Source organism: Loxodonta africana, chromosome Y (assembly GCF_030014295.1).
Source record: "Loxodonta africana isolate mLoxAfr1 chromosome Y, mLoxAfr1.hap2, whole genome shotgun sequence".
In the NCBI taxonomy this organism is placed as follows: domain Eukaryota; kingdom Metazoa; phylum Chordata; class Mammalia; order Proboscidea; family Elephantidae; genus Loxodonta; species Loxodonta africana.
Genome location: NC_087370.1, coordinates 21,655,001 through 21,679,657, shown reverse-complemented (window position 1 = coordinate 21,679,657; position 24,657 = coordinate 21,655,001). Strand labels below are relative to the sequence as shown.

General features: G+C 41.7%; 1 protein-coding gene across 5 annotated transcripts in view; it reads left to right on the top strand.

The window, feature by feature from the left end:
- LOC111747946 (cAMP-dependent protein kinase catalytic subunit PRKX-like) overlaps window positions 1-17,870 on the top strand; it is a 190,020-nt gene extending 172,150 nt beyond the window's left edge. For all 5 annotated transcript variants that reach the window (XR_010319855.1, XR_010319856.1, XR_010319854.1 and 2 more), the window contains one exon: window positions 13,343-17,870. The gene's annotated coding sequence lies outside the window, so the exon portion shown is untranslated. The remainder of the gene's footprint in view (window positions 1-13,342) is intronic.
- Window positions 17,871-24,657: the final 6,787 nt, after the last annotated feature.

Here is a 24,657-nt window from a genome sequence, read left to right as displayed (position 1 = left end):
ATTCTCACTCCTAGTGACCCTATAGGACAGAGTGGACTGCCTCATAAGGTTTCCAAGGAGCGCCTGGTGGATTTGAACCGGAGACCTATTGGTTAGCACCTGAACTCTTTCTATCTCATAAGAGATTGATTAAAGACACACCCTACACTAATTCTGCCCCATTAACCTAACAAAGACAACCCATTGTCAAAAGGGATTATATCCTCAGGCATAGAGGTTAGGATTTATAACACATATCTCTAAGGGGCAGTTCTACTCTGTCCTATAGGGTTGCCATGAGTCATAAACGACTCAACAGCAGTGGGTTTGGTTTTTTGGTTTATTTCTGGGGGATACAGTTCAATCCATCAGACTATGAATGCCTACTCAACAGTAAAAGGCACAAAACCAAAGGAAATCTGGTGTGTATTTATTGCTATTTAGCACTTACATCCCTTCAGAGAATGCTATCAAGCTCTCATTAGCGCTCTGGGGGGTCTTCTCAGAGTGGGGTCTTTAAATTTCCATTTTGGTGATCTTCCCGGGAGAGTCAGCTGTAATCACAGACTGTAGATCACAAACTCATGGTTCGTTTTCCCAACTTGTAATCACATTTCTCACCATGACATGAGACCTTAAAAAGAGGTTTTCTGACCTATGATACCTAGACTGGTGTTTTCCAACTGGAGGTGATTCTGCCCCTCAGAGGGCACCTGGCGATGTCTGGAGACATTTTTTTTTTTAAATAATTTTTATTGTGCATTAAGTGAAAGTTTACAAATCAAGTCAGTCTCTCACACAAAAACCCATATACACCTTGCTACATACTCCCAATTACTCTCCCCCTAATGAGACAGCCTGCTCTCTCCCTCCACTCTTTCTTTTCGTGTCCATTTCGTCAGCTTCTAAACCCCTCCACCCTCTCATCTCCCCTCCAGGCAGGAGATGCCAACATAGTCTCAAGTGTCCACCTGATCCAAGAAGCTCACCCCTTACCAGCATCCCTCTCCAACCCATTGTTCAGTCCAATCCATGTCTGAAGAGTTGGCTTCAGCAATGTTTCCTGTCCTGGGCCAACAGAAGGTCTGGGGGCCATGACCGCCGGGGTCCTTCCAGTCTCAGTCAGACCATTAAGTGTGGTCTTGTGAGAATTTGGGGTCTGCATCTCACTGCTCTCATCCTCCCTCAGGGGTTCTCTGTTGTGTTCCCTGTCAGGGCAGTCATAGGTTGTAGCCGGGCACCATCTAGTTCTTCTGGTTTCAGGACGATGTATTTGCTGGTTCATGTGGCCCTTTCTGTGGAGACATTTTTGGTTGTCACCACTGGGGCAGGTGCATCTTGTAGGTAGAGATCAAGGATGCCATTCAATACTCCACAATGCACAGGATGGCATCTCCTCTCAGAACAAAGAATCTCCATCCAACACAAGGATGAGAAACTCTACTCTAGAGGTATAGTTAAGATAAACCCATTGTTGCTGAGTCGATTCCAATTCATAGCAACCCTACAGAACAGAGCAGAACTGCCCCATAGTGTTTCCAAGGAGCGCCTGGTGGATTCCAATCGCCGACATTTTAGTTAACAGCTGAGCTCTTAACTGCTGTGCCACCAAGGTGCCACATGCCTGAAAAAACAAGGCAATCGGCTTGAGTTCTGGCTCTCACAGGTTTCTCTGCAGTACATATTTGATGCAGTTTTTAAGAACAGGGATGGTATTGTTAGCAATGTTTTTCTTTTTTTTATTGTGGTGTAATATATATAACAAAACATTTGCCATTTTCAACCATTTTTGCATGTACAACTGAACAACCTTAATTATGTTCCAAGGAGCCCTGGTAGAACAATGACTAAGCACCCAGGTGCTAACTGAAGGGTTGGCAGTTTGCACCCACCCAGCGGTTTCACAGGAGATAAGACCTGGTGATCTGCTCCCGTAGAGACTACAGCCGAGAAAACACTGTGGGACAGTTCTACTCTGTGAGTCAAATTTAACTGGATGGCACCCAACGAAAACAACAACAACGAAGTTCTGAGTCTCTGGGTGGTGTTAAGAGCCAATGTGCTTATCTGTCAACAGAAAAGTTGGCAGTTTGAGCCCACCCAGAGGTGCCTCGGAAGAAAGGCCTGATGATCTGCCACTGAAAACTCAACCATTGAAAACCCCGTGAAGGACAGTTCTACTCTGAAACCTAGCGGGGTCTCCATGAGTCAGAGTTGACTGACAACAACTGAAAAGAAAAACTATGTTCTCCAAGTTGTACAACCAACACCACTGTCCATTTCCAGATTTTTTTCACCACCCTTCACCCCATAGGCTTTCCAAGGAGTGGCTGGTGGATTCGAACTGGCAACCTTTTGGTTAGCAGCCAAACTCTTAACTACTATGCCACCAGGACTCCTCACAAAAATCGAGTGCCTCTTAGACAGTATTTCCTCATTTCTTTTTAAAGCTGGAAGGAATTTATATCTATCATCGCACAGGGAGAAGGAAGCAGGTGGAGGGGAGAAAGTTGAAAATACTAAAAACGGCATGATGACGGATGGAATTAGGGGATGTAATAAAGGCATTTATGAGACATAGGGAACAGGTGGAAGGGACATAATCTAAAAGGAACCAGTGCAGAGTTCCCTCTGACATAGAAAGGGAAGGAGGGAGAGAAGGAGAAGGAGGTGGGAAGGAGGAATGGAGGGAAGAGGAGGAGGGAAGGAAGAAGTGGAGAGGGATGGGGAAATAGGGAAAAACATTGTGAAATGGAGAGAGATGAGGTTGGATTCGGGGCCTCCGTTGTGTAAGATGCTCACACTAGCTCTTTTAGTTCCTACAAGCAGTGCTTTACTTTCTCCTTTTAACAAAAACGACAACAAAAACCCACCACCTTTTAGTTGATTCCAACTAAAATACACTGAAAAAGAACTTGTAAACCAAACAGAAGTGTCAATGAAGATATTATTTTAATACCAATTAATTCATTATTTTATTTCCTCACCTTTTGTTTACTGAAAGTTTGGAGGTTTTAATCCACCCGGAGGTGCCTCGGAAGAAAGACCTGGCAATCTGCTTCTGAAAAACCAGCGATTGAAAAGCCTATGGAGCTCAGTTGTACTCTGACTCACATGGGGTCACCATGAATGTTTTATTATTCTTAAAAACAAAACAAACAAACAAACAAAAAACCTATTTTTGGATGTATTCTTTGATTCTGGCATTTGGGTTGAGATTTTTTGTTTTTTGTGTTTTTTATGCTCTTTTTGTCTCAAATGCTTAAGCTGTTCCCTAAAAGGCTATGTCTAAAATGGTTCACACAAAGCATGTCTTAGGTGATTTTAAGAGGGAAACGTGAATGGGTAAAGCACGTGCTATGTATGTCACGGAGTAGACTGCACTTTGAGACTGCCTTCCATTGTCCTGCGATTTAACTCTTTATGTAAATGTCCAGAAATGCAGTTTTATTAGACTGTGTTCTGGATCAGTGGCTCTCAACTGGGAGAGCTTTGTGAGAATTCATCGTGAATCCAAGATTTCAATATTCCTCGTCAATAAAACTCCAGTTCCACATGGCTTCAGAGGCGAATTCTACCAAGCATTTAAGATGAAAACAAAACTATAGGCAGTCCCGGGTTACAAACGACCGACTTACATACAACCCGTAAAGCTTATTATATTAAAAATTCGAGGTACATACAATGGCTTGTAGTAACAAATGGGAGCTACTTTGCAAAATACACATAGAGACACTATTATTATCACTGTATCATTATGTTAAAAATGTTTCAATGTGTCTGTAGGTGTCTGATTCTTTTAGCTTCTGTTGCTAGGTGTAACAAAAGCCTCTTTTGAAAACATGTTTTAGAATCTTCTTAGTCGAGGTGCCTATATTATCTTCTGATTAAAGGAAGGCTAATTGGCTGCAAGCTAATGAAGACCAGCACCCCCTGTTATTCACCCCTCACTTTCTCCTTTCATCTAATTATGGAAATTAACTTATCAATCAATTTGCCTCTTATTGGCTCCTGTAATTAAAAAGAGCCTTCAAGGGTAAATAGAATTGGACCTAACTTGCCTTAGCTGGCTGCTAATCGAGACCCAGATAAGAATATAGAGTTTTCTTGACGGTATATATCAGTTTGATTAACTGATCATTACTTTGAGTTTTACCATCCAATAACGTCTCTGTGTGTCCAAACAATCAGGAAAATTTTGACTGCAAAATTAGAGCTGGTGCTTCAGATTTGGGAAAAAGAGACAAACAAAAATAACATTGGAAATTTTACATTATTTCATAGGAAATTAATGGCTTCAATAGGATGGATTATTGACTGTTTGCAGATGTATCAGGCACAATTTTTTTTCTAAATAAGGATGCTCTGTGTCATAATAATTATTATTATTTTAAATAATATATTTTTTTGGTTTTTGGTGAAGGTTCACACAGCAGTTTAGGTTCCCATTCAACAATTTGTGTACAAGTTGTTCAGTGACCTTGTGGTTACGTTTTTCACAATGCGTGAACACTCTCATTATTTCCCTTCTGGTTGTCCTGTTTCTGTTCATCTAGTTTCCCTGCCCCCATATATTCTCATCTTTGTCTTAAAGTCATTGTTGACTGTTTGTTCTCGTGTAGGTGATTTCTTTAAAGGAGCTCAGTACTTACGGGTGATAGTCATCATTTTTTGAGCCAATTTGTTCTTTTCATAATGATTTTTAATAACAGCGTTATTGAGAAGTAACTCACATACCATAAAATCACCCTTTTCAAGTGCACAACTCAGTGGCTTTTACTATATTTGAAGAGTTTGGCAACCATCACCACTATCTGGTTCCAGAATGATTTTTCATGACTCCGCCCTCAGGTTCAAGTTCAGCTCATTTAGGTCTTTGCACTTCGTTGCTCCTGCTGGTTTCTTTGTGTGGAATGACATTGCTCTCCTTCTCCTCTGATCTGATGATTTCCTGACTCAGCTCTTATCACCTCCTCTGTGAGCTCTCTGATTCCCTTAGAAAAATGGTGTGCAGAAAAGTGTTGAGAGAGCAGCCTGACGCTGTAGAATTTAAAGGCGTGTTATGGGTTGAATTGTGTCCTCCAAGAATCTGTATTGTAAATCCCAACCCCTAGGAGCCCTGGTGGAGCAATCATTAGGCACTTGACTGCTAACCAAAAGGTTGGAGGTTCGAGCCCACTGGCGGCTCCTAGGGAGAAAGACCTGGAGGTCTGCTCCTGGAAAGATTACAGCCTAGAAAACCCTATGGGGCAGCTCTACGCTGTCCTATAGGGTCACTGTGAGTCAGAGTGGACTTGACAGCATACAACAACAAAAACAACAACACCACCATACTTGTGGATGTGATCCTATTTGGGAATAAGGTTTTCTTTGTTATGTTAATAAGGCCATATCAGAGCAGAGTGTGTCTTAAACCTAATTACTTTTGAGATATAAAAAGAGCAGGTTAGACATTGTTGTGGATTGAATTGTGTCCCATAAACATATTTTTATCAATCTGACTGGGCCATGATTCCCAGTATTGTGTGATTGTTCGCCATTTTGTCATCCGATGTGATTTTCCTATGTGTTGTAAATCCAACATCTATGATGTTAATGAGGCAGTTATGTTAATGAGGCAGGACTCGATCTACAAGATTGGATCATGTCTTGAGCCAATCTCTTTTGAGATATAAAAGAGAGAAGCAAGCAGAGAGACAGGGGGACCTCATACTACCAAGAAACGAGAGCCAGGGGAATGGCACGTTCCTGGAGCTGGCATCCTGAATTCGGACTTGTAGCCTCCTAGACTGTGAGAGAATAAACATCTGTTTGTTAAAGCCATTCACTTGTGGTATTTCTGTTATACCAGCACTAATGATAGACACAGAAGCAAGAAAATTTGCATGAGGAAATACCGATGCCACATGGAGATCTCCAAGAAACCAAGGAACAGAAGCTGAAGGGAGACATGAAACCTTCCCCCAGAGCTGACAGACAGAAAACCTTCCTGTAGAGCCAACACATTGAATTCAGATTTCTAGCCTCCAGAACTGTGAGAAAATATACTTTTGTGTGTTAGAGCCACACACTTGTGTTATTTCTGTTTTAGCAACACTGGTTAACTAAGATAAGGAGGCTGCTGACCAGGTCAACCCTTGGCTGGTACCTGATAACTGGGAACCCAGTTTCTATGCCCTATACGGGTGTAAAATGTTCCCTGACTGACAAGGTTGATCCCTTGTGCCTAACCAAAACCAAAAACCAAACCCAGTGCCGTTGAGTCGATGCCGACTCATAGCGACCCTATAGGTCAGAGTAGAACTGGCCCATAGAGTTTCCAAGGAGCGCCTGGCAGATTCCAACTGCCGACTTTTTGGTTAGCAGCCATAGCACTTAACCACTACGCCACCAGGGTTTCTCCCCTGCGCCTAGCCTGTGTAAAACGTTGTGACTCCTGGCAATATTTGCATTCCTACTGAGAGGAATATTTCTAGGAGATTGGAAAGGTGGCAAGTTTTGATACAACTAAACTCCTTGCATTCACAAACAGCATGTGGTTGACTAGGGCTATTCCATAAATATAATTATCGGAAGGTTGCTGTGTAGAAAATTTCTAAATTTTCACAGGTGCTAGGTAGAGAATCCCACCCCCTGCCCCCCCCAGCAGAGATTCTAAACGAAGATAGACTAGGAAGGACCTGGTGATCTACTGGGGCTCCTGGGAAGCCATAGGGGGAGGAAAGCTTTCAACGTCATAATCCAGGTTCTAGCCAACCAGAAAAATGAAAGCAGACTTAAGTATTATGCTCATACATTTTATAAATAAAAATACCTGTATGCCATCCCTAAGTATGTGCCTTTACTAGCAAAATATCTCCTCTCCCACCTTTTCTGAAACAAGCCAAAAGTGCTAAGGTACTTGTTTTATGACCAAAAGAGTTACTTTATCCACTTGTCAGCTCTTATGCCTCAGACATTATTTTTCTCACTGAATCGCCAGCTACAGTGCCTGACTTCTGATGGAAAGGACGCTGTTACTTTCCTTCACAGTTTGCTTTGTTCTAAGTCAGTAGGAGCACGTATGGGGTATGAGTCCACCCAGAGGTGCCTTAGAAGAAAGGCCTGGTGACCTCCTTCTGAAAACTCAGCCACTGAAAACCCTGTGGAGCGCAGTTCTGCTCACACACGTGGGTCACCATGAGTTGGGGCCAACTTGATGGCAACGGGTTTTTGCCTTGTCCTTGAGTAGTATTTGATTTATGTTTTTTTCCCCCCAATAAATTTAGAAGCTTTGCTTGTGCTCTATACATTAGCTGTGCCAATATAAGAGGAAAAAAAACCTTCAAATCTGAAATATAATGTTAGTGTCCTTCAGGCATTTGAGTAAGATAAAACCCGCCTCCATCAAGTTGATTCTGACTCACAGCGACCCTATAGGATGTAGGAGAACTGTCCCATAGGCTTTGCCAGGCTGTCATCTTTTTGGAAGCAGATCAACGGGTCTTTCTCCTGAAGAATCACTGGGTGGATTTGAACCACTGACCTAATGGCTGGCAGCCAAACGCTTAACCCACTGTGCCACCAGGGCTCCTTTGAGTAAGATAGACTAATAAAAAAAAATGACAAACCTCTAAAATTCCTTTCGGAATTTCTAAATCGGGTCCATCCAAAACTGGTTAGGAAAATAACAAGTTGTTCATAAAGAACTCAATTCGCAAGCCATCAATTCTAACGGAAGTTCAAGAAAATATGTAAAATATACACAGAAAGACAGGGAAGAGTCTACTTTATAGAAATCACTCAACTATAATATCTGTGAATTTTAACTTTTGAGCATGGAAAGGGGCCTGATTATAGAACGAGTCGTAAGTCATTTGGGTGAGATTGGGCAAGCTTTAAGATGAATGGTAGCTTGTCATGAGGATAAGCCCACTTCTGTTTTGAGTCTTCCTTGCCATGCAATGTGAAATTCTACTGCTTTTCAACAACTGGGTTGCCTTGAGCTATTCCAGGGCAGGTTGGAGCGTGATTAAGTATTTTAAAACACAAGCACACAAAAATGCAAATCCTATTTTACTTTCTCCTCAGTCTCCTTTTTATTGTTGTTCTACACACGCAGTGCTCATATTTTTAGAACTGGTAAAAAAAGGGAAATCGAAATGAATAAAGCCTAATTTAAAGTCACGAGTGAATAAACATCATCATTAAGTAGCACAATACTCAACGGAAACATAGAAGGAAGTTCTCCCTGTGGAGATCAGGCACTGGAGAGCAAAAACGCGTGAGGACTTTGTTCTTTTCAGTAGTAAACCTTATGAATGTTCCAAGCCGAGAGACAATGGCTTTGGCAACGTTTGAAGGCATTTATCTTACAAGAAATATGTATTTTTTCCTTTTTTTCAAGTTTATTTTATTTTGTAGTTGTTGAGAATATACACAGCAGAACATAGACCAATTCAAGCATTTCTATATGTCCGATTCAGTGACATTGATTACAGTCTTCAAGTTGTGAAACCATTCTCATGCTCCTTTTCTGAATTGTTTCTCCCCCTTTCAATACCGTTGGCATAAACGGTATGCTAGTCACTTTTTATGCCTCTGGACCTCAGTGGCAAGGTGTTATTCTGATCCACCAGGCGCTCCTAGGAAACCCTATCGGGCAGGTCTACTGTGTCCTACAGGGTCGCTATGAGTCAGAATCAACTCCAGGCAATGGGTAATGCGCTTAGCGTCAAGGTGGGTCCCTTTTGAAATGCGTGAAGCTCAGCAGACAGGAGTTGGAGCCTCGTTGTTGTGTAGGCTGAGCATTCTATTAGGTGCTGCTTCCTGGGTATGTTAGTTTTGTGAACTTTTGCCTTTTTTCCATTTATTTCTGTGAGATAAGGCTTGCAGAAATCATTATGGCTTTTCTGTGTGATAATTAGTGAGCCCTGATGGGTTTGTTTTGATCTTTTTGTGTCATATTTGGAAAACCAGAGGTTCCACATCTAACCTGATGGAAAGGTGCCCACGATAAATTATATTGCTAATTCCCATTGGCATACCATCATGCCACAGATGGGTGGTGCTGTAGTGCCACTAGCCTCATTGGTGAATTGTATTGCCAGATCGTATTTCTCAAAATCCATATTACCAACCAAAAACTTAAACATACTCAGTTAGTAAGCGTGCACTGCAGTCCTGAAAACACATGCCAACAACAACAAAAATGTTGTCAATTTGATCCCATTTAGATAGCTCTTAAAAGAGCACAATGCTCAAGGCAGACATCCTTTACTGATTAAGCTAAACCATAGTTAGCTTAATTGGCGTTGGCGAAGAATATTGAATATACCATGGACTGCCAAAAAACGAACAAATCTGTCTTGGAGGAAGTACAAACAGAATGCTCCTTAGAAGCAAAGATGGCGAGACTGTGTCTTACATACTTTGAAACTGTTATCAGGAGGGATCAGTCCCTGGAGAAGGACATCAGGCTTGGTAAAGTAGAGGGTTAGCGAAAAAGGGGAAGATCCTCAATGAGATGGATTGTCACAGTGGCTGCAGCAATGGGCTCAACCGTAATGATTGTGACGATGGCACAGGACGGGGCAGTGTTTCGTTCTGTTGTACCTAGGGTCGTTATGAGTCGGAGTCCACTCAACAGCACCTAACAGGAACAACATTGTTTGGTTTTAAGAACACTTCAGGGGATATTTTTGGTTTAAGGTTTCAAGATTATATCAGGGCAGACCTTCTCCACTATCTTCATCCTTCATTCTTTTCTTAACGCCATCTTCTTTTTTTAAAAAAAAAATTTTTTAAATAAGAATTTGAAAATGTGACACTGTGAACCCAGTAAGCAAGTGGATCACTTGTGGGTTATGCGTACCAGTTGTCGTCATGTCTCTGACTCATGTTGACCCCACGTGTGCAGTGTAAACTGTGCTCCATAGGGTTTGCAAGACTGTGAACTTTCGGAAGCAGATTACTAGGGCTTTCTTTTCAGGTGTCTCTGGGTGGGTTTGAACCATCAACCTTTCAGTTACTATTCAAGTGCATAACTCTTTAAGCCACCCAGGAACTCCACAAAGGGGTACCCAAAAGATCAAAACCAAGCCTGTTGCCATCAAGTTGATTCTGACTCATAGTGACCCTATAGGACAGAGTAGAACTAGCCCCACAGAGTTTCCAAGGAGTGGCTGGTGGATTCAAACTGCTGGCCTTTTGGTTAGCAGCCACAAAGAGGTACATTACCCCCATAACTTCGGGGGGGAGGTCATAAAATACTCTAAATCAAATTAATTATGTTTGAATTGATTTGGTTCTGCTGTAAAACTGCCCAGGCTTGGTTGAATATAAATCACTGGTGAGAAATGGTTGCACAGCCCCCCTCAACAACAAGAAGCCTGAGATGAACAACTCCATATGCTTGGGAGAGCTGAAAATCAGTTACCTGTGAATGCCACAGTGAAACCTGTGAGAGCTGGAACTCCAGGGGACTGGCTTTTTTTCCAGGTCTTGAAAGTTTTCCACCTTTGATGGGGTGCAGTCTTACCAGTTTTCTATCCCTCTTCATAAGATTTGAGTTTTTCTTCTCTGACAGGTTTCTGCCTTACATAGAACCCGTCTTGTGCAAGTTTTATTGCAGTAAGGTCCCCAGATCCTAAACCCATTGCTGTTGAGTCAATTCTGACTCACAGAGACCCTATAAGACAGAGTAGAACTGCCCCATAGGGTTTACAGAAGTAGACTGCCACATCTTTCTCCAGCGAAGCAGCTGGTGAGTTCAAACCATTAGCAGCCAAGCGCTTAACCACTGTACTACTGGGGCTTCTTCACAGTAAGGTAGACCACCATATTTCTGAGCCCATTTTACTGACCAGGAATCTAAGTTTAGAGTAGATTTATAATTTGCTTAAGGAGCCCTGGTGGCGTAACAGTTGAGTGCTCGGCTGCTAATTGAAAGATTGGAGGTTCGAATTCACCCAGCGGTGCCATGGAAGAAAGACATCTAAAGACCTGCTTCTGTAAAGATGACAGCCTAACAAACCCTCTGGTGGCAGTTCTACTCTGTAACACATGGACGCGCTGTGAGTTGAAATCCACTCGTGGGCACCTAACAAAAACCACGACAATGCGGTTTGCTCAAACCTCACTGCCATTAAGTGAGAATGATGAAATGTGACCAAAGACTTCCCTGACCCCTAGAAATGACCTCCACCCCTGCAGCAAGGGGGTAACCCATTCTAGGAAAGGGGGCGTCAAACTTGGGCCATAAGTGTGATTTGTAGACTGCAAACACATGGCCTGCTTCTACATTTGCATATCATCTGCACTTTAATTTTTATATCATTTTTTATTGTGGTAAAATAGAGCATTTGTCATCTTAATTGTTTTTAAGCGTACAATTCAGTGGCATTAATTATATTTTCAGTGTTGGGCAACCATCGCTGCTGTCTATTTCCAAAACGTTTTCATCACCTGAATCGGAAACATTTCGTGCACCCTTTAATCTTTTTTTGTTGTGCATATAAACTGATTTAGTTTACTGGCCAGGCACGCAAGTAAAACCTCACAACATTTATTTAGATACAGAGAATCAGAATTAACAATTTTTAATTCAATGTGAGTTCAGCGATAGCCCAAGCCCAAGCCTGTTGCTGTCCAGTTGATTCCGACACGTAGCGACCCTACGGGACAGGATTTCCAATTGCCGACCTTTTGGTTAGCAGCTGAGCTCTTAACCACTGTGCCACCAGGGCTCTGTTCAATGGTAGGGTGCTTCTTAATTGTGAAAGTCTTCAGAAATGGTTTCCTCCTGATTCTTGCAGCCCTTGGTCGTCTTACCCTGGCCAAGGAAGGCATCTGAGTTTTTGGCTACCTTTTATCTTCTAAAGGAGCCCTGTTTGCACAAGTGTTAAGAGTTTGGTTAATAACTGAAAGGTCAGTGGTTCAAACCCACTAGTGGCTCCTCAGGAGAAAAGTCCTGGTGATCTATACCCATAAAGATTGTTGTTGTTAGGTGCCATCAAGTCATTTCCAACTCATAGCAACCCTATGTACAACAGAATGAAACACTGCCCGGTCCTGTGCCATCCTCACAATCCTTGCTATGCTTGTGACCATTGTTGTAGCCACTGTGTCAATCCATCTCATTGAGGGTCTTCTTCTTTTTTTGCTGACCCTCTACTTTACTAAGCATGATGTCCTTCTCCAGGGACTGGTCCCTTCTGGTAACATGTCCAAAGTACAGCCTAGAAAACTCTATGGGGCAGTTCTACTCTGTCACTTGGGGCTGCTATGAGTCAAAAAATCAACTTGCAGGAACCCAACAACAACACAACAATATCTTCTAAAACATTATGACTTAACATATTCTGACCCAATATGAATTCATTTTGGTGGAATATTAGCTCACTATCCAAAAAAACCCATTGCCATCAAGTTGATTCTGACTCATAGTCGACTCTTGGCGACCCTAAAGGACAGAGTAGAACTGCCCCACAGAGTTTCCAAGGAGCTCCTGGCAGATTTGAACTGCTGACCTTTAGGTTAGCAGCCGTAGCACTTAACCACTACACCACCACGGTTTCCATTAGTTCACTAGGCTAGCTTTAAAGCAGAAACCTCTGGAATTAACTTGGTCCAGTGTCTTGTCAACTGGTTGAAAAATATAATAAAAGCTGATGACTTATTTCTGTTTCCTAAGACCATAAGCTTGGAAATATTAGGCCAGCCATGGGCAAACAAGCCTTGAATAAAACAGCTGAAAGATTTTTCATTTAAATGGCCAGGGTTGTCTTTGCTTGATCCCCTGATCTTAGTGAACTAATACTACCCTCACCAATAAATAATGTTTGGAGATTATGAGCGCTTTATTCTGGTGCTGTCTTCTCTCAGAGGGGCAGGGTGGGGGCTGGCGAGTGCCTGCTTAATGCTGGAACTCACTATGTCTGGATTTAGCTTCCAGCTTTTGATGCATTTAGATTTTAATTGCATTTACCTTCAAATAGCAACAAACAAAGCCCTGCCATAATAAAATTCATCTACCGTTGAATTTCAGGAGAGAGGTGCTCCTAAAATCAATTTCGGTTCATTAAAACATCATCGGTTGCATTAAATAGGTCACTAACGATAGATTAAATTCTCCTCCTTGAAGTCTTGTCCCAGGAAATTGTTTAGAAATGCAAATTCAGACCTTTAAGATGGTGGCTTGTGACTCTTGGTAACCCTGGATTGAATGAGTGTTCCAAACTTGATTTCCCAATGACCCAAATATTATACTTGAAGAAGCAGATTGACTTAAAAAAAATACTTGAATTATTTCTTTTCTGTCTTTTATGTATAACCCACACTCAATCTGTCAATATATTCTGTTTTCCTTTCCAAATATGCCCAGAATCCAAATATTCCCCATTATGGTACTTCTTTGGATTCATCATCAGGAAAGACCAATCTCTGGAGAAGGACATCATGCTTGGTGGAGTAGACGGTCAACAGAAAAGAGGGAGACCCTTAACCAGATGGATTGACACAGCAGCTGCAACCATGGGCTCAAATAAAGCAACGTTCGTGAAGTTGGTGCAGGATCGCACGGCATTTCCTTCTGTTATACATAAGGTTGCTATGAGTTGGAGCTGACTCAATGGCACCCAACAACAACAGCCTCAGATACAAGGGACATTGATGGTTCAGTGGTAGAATTCTCACCTTCCATGTGGGAGACTCAGGTTGAATTCTTGGCCAAGGCTTCTCAAGCACAGCCACTACCCACCTGTCAGTGGAAGCTTGCGTGTTGCTTTGATGCTGAACAGGTTTCAGCAGAACTTCCAGACTAAGAACTAGGGAGAAAGGTCTGGGGATCTACTTCCAAAAATCAGCCAATGAAAATGTTGTGGATAGTAATGAACAATTAGACACTCAATAAATATTTCTGATTGCAATTCACTAGGGCATTTAATTTGCTAGTATTTAAATATGCATTAACATGAAACACAAAAGTTCTAAGACTAAATACTGTAATTGTTTTGGTTATAGACACACAGTGATATGCCTTGCTAATTCGCTGTCAGTATAAGTTAAATCGATGACTTAGTTTAACATTGATTGCTTTTAAAGCATGTTCACGAAATCTGTGTCCGCTTGATGAAAGTAAAGATACTGTATTTCCTCCTGTGTATGTAACATTCAATTTCTCTTACAAGGAGAAACGAGTGACATATTTCGTTTTGAGTTAATATTAGTACGATTATCAGTGCTGGTCAGTCACTCCCCAGGTATGTGCCAAAGCAAACCACAAATAAAACGGAGATCTGCCTCGTCTACTTTCTAGTTGTTTTCTGTCTGAAGTGGTAATCAGAGACTTGGTAGCAGAGTTTGCATGGAGTTGCTGTGGAATTATTTTGGGGGTGATGGTTCTCTTTCACCCCCAAATATTTAAAATGCTAAAGTCGGGCTGGGGGACATGGCCAACATATGCTTTGTAGAGTTGTATTGCTGTAACAAACATTTGTTGCTTGCAACTATTTATTGTGAGGGCCATGATTTGACCCTTAAAATATCCAGATCAGAACCTTTTCAGTGACAGAAGCCCAATTCAAAATACCTTCAGCAAGAAGGGTAATGTGTAGGCTTCTGCAATAGAAAAGCAAGAAGGACGGTTTCTCAGGCTCAGTGGGATCCAAGGCCTGACCCATGCCACCATTCTGTCCCTTGCTTGTCTCCTTTATAGCGTCTCTGCTCATGTCAATCCAAGACTCACATTCTTCAGTTTAGCAACCCAAGAAGCAGGACAATTTATCAAGAGCCCTGGCAGAAAATTAATGGGGAGTGTTCAGATTCTCCTGCATTGGGAAGCTGGTCCATTCCTAAATCACCCACTGAGCCAAGCTCTGGGCCTAGAGGGGCAGCTGTGCTCTGAACAAGTTAAGAGCATATGTGCCCCTTGTGGGCAGGAGGGGAAGTGCAGGTTTAGTTAGGAGAAAGGGATGCTGAGGAAGCAACCTTAGAGACAGACATTGTCTAGAACATGTTGTTGTTGTTGTTAGGTGCCGTTGAGTGGGTTCCGGCTCACAGTGACCCTATGTACAACAGAACAAAACACTGTCCTGTCCTACGTACGCTATAAATGGATTCATTATTTTCGTTCTAAGAGGACCCCTTTTCTTATAATCTGAACATGTGTAGGATTAATAAAAGACCCTTTTGGGCTTACAGTTTCTGCCACAACTTATTAATATTGCATCTAAGCTTGGAGAAGAAAATGCAAATTTCAAAGTGTTCTGTGTTTTGCTGGGTTTTGGAATTTTTAGTTTAGCACATTTTAGTCTATTTTTCTAATGCTACATTTATACAGCTAAGAACTGAAGTCCCTGCCATTTATAAAAAGCATCACATAATCCTAGCTAGCAAAATTCCTTTCCGGGACACTGGGAGTTTTCAATTGGAGGCCAGTGTTTTGCATTAAAATTTAAACATAACTTATGAGCTGACTGAGTTGGAACACCAAGTACCTAAATCCTAGCGGTATTGAAAAAGTGCTGATAATACAGAAGTCTAAGCCCCACCATACCGTAAAGAGAAGCCTTAGAAGTTCAACTGGTTAGCATTTATATTAAACTCAAAATGTAACAACGGAAGCAAAAAGATCTATAACTATGGAAGCCCTTTCCTTGTGTTTATTACTTGCACCTCTATGTGTCAGACCTTTGGAAGAATACCCTCACTCAACTAAACATGTCTAAAATACAAAATCTGCCTTTGAATTAAAAAAAAAAGATTTTATATTGTAATATGCCTTAGAGATAAAAATCCCCCAAGTTGAAAGTAAACTTAATTTTGTCTCTTTGAATTTGGGGATGTTACTTCTCCCTCCTCTAATCGACACCCATGAAAGCAACAGTCAAGAAATCAAAAGATGCATTGCATTGGGCAAATGTGTACCAAAGACTTCTTTAAGGTTTTACATAGCAAAGAAGTCACTTTATGACTAAGGTGTGCCTGACCCAATCCATGTCTTTTCAATCATCCCATATGCATGCAACAGCTGGACAATGAATAAGGATATCAGAAGAATCGAGGCATTCAAATTGCGCTGTTGGTGAAGAATATTGAGTATATGATGGACTGCCAGAAGAAAGAACAAATCTGTCCTGGAAGAAATACAGCCAGAATGCTCTTTAGAAGTGAGTACAGTGAAACTTCACCTGACATACTGTGGACACGTTATCAGGAGGGACCAGTCATTGGAGAAGGACATCATGCTCGGTAAAGCAGAGGGTCAGCAAAAGAGAGAAAGATCTTCAGTGAGATGGATTGACACAGTGGCTGCATCAACGGGCTGTAACATAGCAGCGGTTATGAGGATGGCTCAGGACCGGGTGGTGTTTCATTCTGTTGTGCATGGGGTTGCTATGAGTCAAAATCGACTTGAAGGCACCTAACAACAATACAGTGTTATGTATAATATATAGAATGTATATCTCAATTATATGTGGCATATATAATTACATGTATAAGATATATATGATACATATTCCATCGATCTTTTACTCACCATCCGTCTCGTATCCTCTCTCTGTCTTGTCTCCACTCTCCACCCTCCATCTGTGTTCATCCTTAACCTTGTGTCCATGCTCCAACTTATGTCCATCCTCCATCTGGTATCCATCCTCCATTTTTTGTCTATCCTCCATCTTGTATCAGTTCTCCAGACTCCATCTTGTGTCTGTCCTCCATCTTGTATCCTCCTTCCATCTTGTCTCCACCCTCCATCCTGTATCCTCCTTCCGTTTTGTCTTGATCCTCCATTCTGTATCCTCCTTCCATTTTGTCTCCACCTGCCATCCTCTATGTCCATCCTCCACTTTGTGTCCATCCTCCATCTTATATCCATCCTCCGTTTTGTATTTGTCCTCCATGTTGTATCTTTCCTCTATCTTGTATCAGTCCTCCAGACTCCATCTTGTGTCCATCCTCTGCCTTATATCTGTTCTCCATCCTGTATCCATCTTTCATCTGTGTCTGTTCTCTATCTTGTATTGACCCTCTATCCTCCATCTTGTACCCATCCTCCATCTTGCACCCATCCTTCATCTTGTATCTGTTCTCCATTTTATATCTATCTGCCATCTTGTGTCTGTCCTCCATCTTGTATCCATTTTCCATTTTTATCCATCCTTCTTCTCTATTATATATTTATATTTCATTATATATATTATATATTATACATACCATATAGTATACATTACATGTTATACGTTTATATTAGTTTCCCCGAGAAACTGTAGAAGGTATAGAAATAAACATTATCCTGTTTTGCTCCCTGTGTGTACAACCTTTTTTTGTTCCCTCACGTGATTCTGTTTGGATAACTCTTAAATCCTGATCTCCCCAAGTGAGTTAATGAGTGTGGAAAAAGCATTTTTGTAACTTGTGAAGCATAATATTAGTTTTCATTACAAAAGGGATTCCTACTAGTCAGCAGAGCTTCACCATCTTCCCTCTCTCTGCCCATATCCCTTCTATTCTGCACTCCATTGACTTGAGAGTTGATTTAGGAAATAATATTGAGAGTCATTATTCCCAGTCCTTGAGCATAGAGAATGTGATCCACCTGGAGCTGGACTCACAAGGACACATCAACTGGGCCCTGAGGTATAAAGACAATAGGTAGAATAACCTTGGAAAATATCTTTTAGGAAACTTCCACATAAGCCAGAACACAAAAGACTTTCCACTCTTATCTTTTTCTATTAACATTTAGTGAATAAAAAATTGTTGGACCAGTGAAGACCCTCCTGACTGTCATTACTAAAACCTGTACCAATGATTGTTAAGAAAGGCAATTCAAAATGTAAGATCACAGTTTCTAGCCAATCTGTGAAAAGGTGAAGCTTTCAATGGTTTTGTCCATTTGTAATGTTAATATATACTGTGTAACCTTCCTTGGACTCGGGCAGACATGGCTGTGGTAGCATGCTTGTCTGTTTCCCCACTTTTGTCTATTCTGTGATTTCCTTGGACTCGGGCAGACATAGCCCTGGCAACATGCTTTGTCTGCTTCTCAACTTTTGTCCTTTTGAATATATGCTAAATAAAACTTTCTTTTTTGCTTTACTAAAAGGTTTTTTCCTCTACAACAAAGTCTATTTCTGGTGCTTATTTTCAATGCCAACATTGCTCTTTCTCGTATTCCCAGTTACCATGGCTAAATCTATTTTTAATAGTTTATGTGGATTATTGAATTTATTGCGATAACTGAATTTTTTTTATAAAACTGACCTGGTCCCTGGCGTCTCAAAATTGTAAAGTTTATTTTGTGTAAAGAATCAGCAGCCTTAAAAGAAAACTAGCAAAATTAAGCGTACGTGTCTTAGTTTTACATCTTTAGTTTTACGGTCGAAATCACAACATCATACAGGAAGGACACTGATCACATACTGCAGACGGTTGCTGGGGTGTGTGTCTTGAAGTTGCTTCACCTTAAAAAAAAAACCAACAAAACAAAACTCAGTTCACATATACATTGGAATAGGCTGACCGAGCCTGGCATTGTCTATCATACAAACCATTGCCTTCCTCCTTTCTTTGGATAATAGGTCTTACAGTATTTTAAGAGCAAAACATGTACATTTCTGCCTTTACGACAAAACCAATTTGCTTTACAACATTTGCTAAATAGTCTGAAGCAAGTACAACTTGCTAAGTTAGCTCATTTATAGAGCTGGAGCATTCTTGCAGCCCTCATCAAAGTTTTATGCCATTTCTACCTGATAGGTAATGTGAATGCCAACGAATCCCTCGTGGTTCATAATGAACTCCCTGATAAAAGTAGCATACTGAAATCATGGCAGCTTCAAAATTTGCCTAAACTTAAGCCATAAAAAGTTGAATTAACAAGTGTCTGGATGAAAGCAATAAAATCTATGGGCATGACTTTGGATGTTTAAAGCATATTACGAATCATTTCCTGTTCATCTTAAGAATCTAAGACAATTAAAAAAAAAAAAGAACTTGAATCATGTCCTCACATTGGAAGAGAGAAATTAGTGGTGTATATATTCAGGAAATTGTAAATATGGTGATGCAGGGAATTATAATTTCTGTATAATTTATATATATATATACAAGAGAGCTTGGTGTCACAGTGGTTAAGCACTCGGCTGCGAGCCAAAAGTTTGGTGGTTGGAACTCCAAGGGGGAAAAGACCTGGTGATCTGCTCCTGGAAAGATTACAGCCTTGGAAACCCTTTGGGGCAGTTCTGCTCTGTCTTATGGGGTTGCTATGAGTCGGAATCGGCTTGATGGCAACAGGGCTTTTTTGGATGTTCAAAGACCTTCACCACCTCTCCCTGTGCAAATTTATCAGGTTTGCAAGCCTAATAGTGCCTCTGGATGATGCAAAAGGTAAAGAGCTCGACTATTAACCTAAAGGTTGGAGGTTCGAACCCACTAAGAAGCACCTGGGAAGAGAGGCCTGGCAATTTGCTTCTGAAATATCAGCCATTGAAAACCCTATGAAGTACTGTTCTACTCTGACCCACATGGGGTCGCCGTGAGTCAGTTGACTTGATGGCAACTGATGTGGTGTGGATTTGGGGTTGTTTAACCTTGCCCCTAACCGTCTTCCCCAGTAATTGTGGAATGTTAGTTCACATATTACCAAACCCAAATACCCAATGCTGCTGAGTCGATTCTGACTCATAGCAACCCTGTAGGACAGAGTAGAACTGCCCTGTAAAAATGGCATGGGGACAGTATCTGCCCTCCAAATTCATGAGGGGTAAAGAAAATCCAGATCAACAGCCCGAGGCTGATTCTTATGAGGCAGGGGTCAGACAGGCCTCCTCCACCGTCATTACCGACTCTGACACCAACCGTCCCTCCCACAGCACTTTCTACTGGGTTTGATAATTCGTTGCAATGGCCACACAAAACTCACAGACCATACTTGTAATTATGGGGTTTGTTAAAGAAGTACCAGGTTACAATTCAGGCTCAGGAACCCTCAAGAATACAGTTCTTCCACCAGGACAGCCTTTCCCCAGCTGTGCTCGCAGGCACGCCTCTCCCTGGCCCTCAGTCTCTGTCCAGAGGCACTCAGCTTTCTCTTTCCTGCTGCTGAGTCTCTCTTGCTGGTCTCTCCTTCCTTAGTGGTGATGGGCTCCTCCTCTCTCCTCTGGAATTGGTTCTCTTTTAAGGCAAAACTGACCAATCCCCTTGGAGGGCCACAATTACCCTATCACACAATCACCCTGCTGGGAGTTACAACACCGTGGCTAGGAAGGCCACACACAAAAGTAATTAATTGCATTGAATGCCCCATAGGGTTTCCTAGGCTGTAATCTTTATGGAAGCAGGCTGCCACATCTTTCTCCTGCAAAGCTGCTGGTGGGTTTGAACTGCCGACCTTTCTGTTAGCAGCCAAGCACTTAACCAGTGCACCTCCAGGGCTCCTTTTAGTTCACATACTAGAACCACCAAACAGGAGGCAATTGATAGACACTAAGGATTCCTGGACCCTCTCAACATGCATGGGGCTGGTAGGTAGTGCAAATGGTTAATGTGCTCAACTGCTAACCAAAAGGTTGGAGATTCCATTCTACCCAGAGGATCCTCAGAGGAAAGGCCTGGCAGTCTTCTTCCCAAAACTCACCCACTGAAAACTCTGTGGAGCACAGTTCTACTCTGACACACACGGGGGGTCGTGAGTCGAAATCAGCTCCAGGGCAACTTATGACAGCAATAAGGACAAGCCAAATGCAGTGAGGATGAGACGTCCTTAGACTGTTCCTTCAGTGTCTTCTTTCTCTCTTTACCTGGGATCCCGAAGGTTAAGCTGGGCTCGCTTCTTTGTGAAATGTTGTTGTTATTTCTGGTTAAAACTTCAGAGAAAGCATTTGCTCAGATTATTAGTGTTGGGTTTAAAAAGTTAGTACGTATGTGTGTAATTATTTATATCTGTTTATATATAAATATTTTAAGAGGTGTGTGTCTATCCACCTATCTATCATCTATCCACCTATCATCTATCTATCTGTCTGTCTCTCTCTCTCTATCATCTCTCTCTCTCTCTATCACCTATCTATCTCTCTATATCCATCCGTCCATCCGTCCGTCCGTCCGTCTGTCAGTCCACCCACCTACCCACCTACCTACTACCATCTATCTATCTAGAGTCCCTAGGTGGTGTAGTGGTTAAGTGCTATGGCTGTTAACCAAAAGGTCAGCAATTTGAATCCACCGGGAGCTCTTTGGAAATTCTGTGGGGCAGTTCGACTGTGTCCTATAGGTTTGTTATGAGTGGAAATCAACTTGACAGCAATGGGTTAGTTAGTAGTTGGAAAAAAATTGCCATCGAGTCGATTCCAACTCCTAGTGACCCTATAGGACAGAGTAGAACTGCTCCATAGAGTTTCCAAGGAGCCCCTGGTAGATTTGAACTGCCAGCCTTTTGGCTCACAGCCGTAGCACTTAACCACTACACCACCAGGGTTTTCAGTTAGTAGTTAGGTGGTGCAAAAAGCTGGAAGTTCGAGTCCACCCAGCAGTACCTCAGAAGAAAGGCCTGGTGATTTGCTCTTGAAAAACTATCCTTTGAAAACTCTATGATGTATAGTTTAACTCTGACACATGTGGGGTCACCATGAGTTGGAACCAGAAACTGGTTTGGCTTTTTGGGGCTATACACCTCTCTGTCTAAGGAGCCCTGCTGGCACAGTGGTTAAGCACTTGGCTGCTAACTGAATGATCAGCGATTTGAACCCAATAGCCTCTCCACGGAAGAAAGATGTATCAATCTGTTTCCTTAAAGACTGCAGCCAAGAAAACCCTAGGGGGCAGTTCTACTCTGACCCATAAGATCGCTATGAGTCAGAATTGACTCGACGGCAATTTTTGTTTTTTTTAGATGTCGTTGTCTTTAGCTGTATGTCTCCATATCCAGACCAACATAACAAACCGAGTGATGGAAAACCATGTCTTTCTACTGATGTAAATCACAATGTGGATGACATCCTTTAACATAGAGCAGAGCTAAGTCTTAATTTAAAAAAAATATTTTCTTATTTGGTTTCTCTAAAATAATCCTTTTTAATGTTATTTCAGGAACCCTGGTGGCATAGTGGTTAAGTGCTATGGTTGCTAACCGAAAGGTCAGCAGTTAAAATCTAGCAGGTGCTCTTTGGAAACTCTATGGGGCGGTTCTACTCTGTTCTGTAGGGTCGCTGTGAGTCGGAATGGACTCGACAGCAATGGGTTTTATGTTGTTTCAATAAAGTAAATACTTCACAGAGAGTGAGCCAGTCTGAATGTCGACAGAAATACAAAAATGAACAAGATAAAAGCCAGCCTTTGGTTAGCTGAAGTTCTAATGCCTGAGGTTTCAAAGGTTCTTGTTCTCTGACCCTGCTATCCCTTAATATTTGTCTTAGAAGGCATACATCTTTGAAACTGTGAAATTGATTTTGAAAAATCAATGAAATATCTGCTTACAGTTTATTCTAAGGTGACAAATTATATGGATTTCCTCGTGTACTTTTCCCCACTAAGGAAAACACAATGAAGACGGACCTGAATTTTAATAGCATTATCCCTTTTTGGACCCCTGGTGGTGCAGTGGTTAACAGCTCGGCTGCTGACTAAAAGGTGGGCAGCTCAAATCCACCAGCCTCTCCTTGGAAACCCTATGGGGCAGTTCTAGTCCATTCTATAGAGTCGCTATGAGTGGGAATTGACTTGATGCCAATGGGATTTTGGGGTTTGGTTTACTCCCTTTTTAAAAAATGTATTTCACAATAATACTTTCTATAGACTAAAAAAGAAAAAAACTGGGAGAACTTTTTATATCTTTAATTTTTCTTTTGCATATATGATAACCAGTTTCTCCTATAAAGTTACCTGCTTTGTAACAAGTAAAATCCTAATGCGCTTGTTACGTCTGTAGTTTGTTGTTCAATATTTTGTGATAAGGCTACCGCGTGACGGGGTAAGGGCATCTAGGGAGGTATTTCAACTAAAGTGTGTTCATCTACTCTGTATTTCACCTCTTGCCATTGCTCTAAATTTTGTTTAAATCTGGAGTTTACTTATCAAATCAAGGAAAATTCCCACCTCACGGGACTCACCCAAGGATAAGGGGAAAAGGAAGAATGTTATGGATTGAATTGTGCCCCCCCCCCCCCCCCAAAATGCATGTTGTAAATCCTAACGCCTAGACCTCTGGATGCAATCCCATTTGGGAATGGATTTTCTTTGTTATGTGAATGAGACAGTATTAAGTGCAGGGTTTGTCTTATGTCAATCTCTTTTGAGATATAAAAGAGATTAAACAAGCAAGTGAGCAAGCACAGATGAGAGAGAGATGGCAGGCCAGGTGAGATGGCAGGCGAAGGAACTGAGGGAGAACGACCTTCCCCAGAGCTGACTGAGAGAAAGCCTTTCCCTAGAGCCGGCGCCCCGAATTTGGACTTGTAGCCTCCAGAACTGTGAGAGAATAAACCTCAGTTCTTTAAGCCACCCACGTGTGGCATTTCTGTTACAGCAGCACTAGGTAGCTAAGACAAAGAAGGAGTCAGGAAAGCAGGGCTGCATTGATGAACTTCCTCTCTGAGTCACCAGGTCAGCTTCTGGCAGTGGGCAATTCATGCTCAAATAAATGTTCAAAACTTCGCCTCTGACTCCACGTAAGATGAGATCAAGGCCCGCTGGCTCTGAGATAATCAGTTTGTGTCCCTGTTGCTTGAGAGTTTGTTACTTTGCATTGGTCTTGAACAGAAATATGATGAAATTTCAGATGTTCACCCAATTTGGTTGCTCTACACTGTTTTTTCTCTGATCCGCTCTGCAACACACTCAAACTGATTTCAAGTTGTCCAAATAGAGATAGTCTTCTAATCACCTGAAAACAAAAGCTGTCAAAAAAAAAAAAAGAGGGGTAGCCCTTTATTTACTTGAGAATGACCATGCATTCTTTCTATTTAAAAAAAAAGAACAAAAACTGGTTGCTGTCCAGTCGATTTTGACTCATAGTGAACCTATACCACAGAGTAGAACTGTCCCATAGGGTTTCCAAGGAGCGCCTGGTGGATTTGAACTGCCGACCTTTTGGCTAACAGTGGTAGCGCTTAACCACTATGTCACCAGGGAAAAAGAAATCAAATCTTCATTGAATTGGCTAGAATCCCTGGGCTCTCAGCTGGCGAGGAAGCTCTAGGTTTACTCGTTTTGAGTGAGAGTTTGAGAAGGATCCCATACTCAATGGGTCTTTGTCCCAATGGATGCCTTCAAACGTTGCCGTCGCCCCACAGACACATGAGATATCCTTCCGATCTTTCTAGCTGAAGCTTATCTGATTGGTCCTCTGGAATCAGGGGTGTCCGAGTTTTCTTGGTTTGTCTTCTTAGTTGAGTTGGGTCAATTGAGATACAGCACCCAGATCCCTTCGTGCATCATTCATAAATGTTTGAGGATACAGAGTAAACTGTTCTAGTCCCAATTCAGGCCTCTTGAGAAGTCCTATATAAATCTCCTTCTATTCAAGAAGCCAGTCGTTTATCACAGTAAATAAATGAGCAAGCGAATGAATTCTTCCTTTGTGTGTGTGGATGCGTGTATCGCAACGGCTCCCCTCCCCTCCTTTTTTATCTTTTATCTCCCCATATTTCATTTCATTCTTTCTTCCTTTTTTGTCTTTCCCCATCTACATCAATAGGA